The sequence below is a fragment of the Zingiber officinale genome, chromosome 5A (assembly GCF_018446385.1).
Source record: "Zingiber officinale cultivar Zhangliang chromosome 5A, Zo_v1.1, whole genome shotgun sequence".
NCBI classification, from domain to species: Eukaryota; Viridiplantae; Streptophyta; class Magnoliopsida; order Zingiberales; family Zingiberaceae; genus Zingiber; species Zingiber officinale.
Window position 1 is genome coordinate 67,199,081 of NC_055994.1, and position 721 is coordinate 67,199,801.

The following is a 721-nucleotide window of genomic DNA, read 5'->3' on the forward strand; positions in this document are numbered from 1 at the left end:
TCATAAATTTGATAAGTACTGGAAAGATTATAACATTTTGTTTGTCATTGTCGTGATAGTTGATCCGAGGTTCAAGATGCAATTTGTTGAGTTTTGTTACAACAAGTTATATGGACATGGTAGTAATGAATTAAGTCTTGTAAGATCCAAATTGGTTTCTTTGTTTGAGGAATATATGCACATGGGTATTGCTTCCAAGGTAAGTACTAGCAGTGCATCTTCGAGCTCTCATAACGCCATTGATGATAATGCTTCTCTTGCTCTAAATTTAGGCAGCGGATGCATGGATGTTTTGAAGGTACTGTTGATAATTTTTTTGCATTTCCTCATTATTTTTTACTACTTGTTACAGTGTTACTAATACATTTCATTTATGATATAGGAATTTGACACTTTTCAAAGTTTAGAATTCATTGGCAGAGCTCAAAAGAGTCAATTAGAGCTATATTTGGAAGAACCAACAATTGATAGAATAACAAAATTGGATGTTCTCGGGTTTTGGAAAGCTCACCAATTTAGGTATCCTGACCTTGCACAAATGGCTAGAGATATCTTGAGTGTTTCAATTTCTACAGTTGCTTCTGAATCAGCTTTTAGCACTGGTGGTAGGATACTTGGCCAATATCGTAGTGCAATGAAGCATGATGTTGTTGAGGCATTAGTTTGTTGTAGAGATTGGTTAGCTGGAGGGAAAGGTAAGTAGTTTTTTTTTATTTTCATT

At 34.5% G+C, this 721-nt stretch overlaps 1 long non-coding RNA gene across 1 annotated transcript; it reads left to right on the plus strand.

Annotated features, from left to right (window-relative positions):
* Positions 1-220: 220 nt before the first annotated feature.
* Positions 221-470, plus strand: LOC121982869. The gene is made up of 2 exons (XR_006112307.1): positions 221-298; positions 383-470. It is a non-coding gene; the product is annotated as an uncharacterized LOC121982869 (long non-coding RNA).
* The last annotated feature ends 251 nt before the right edge of the window (positions 471-721 follow it).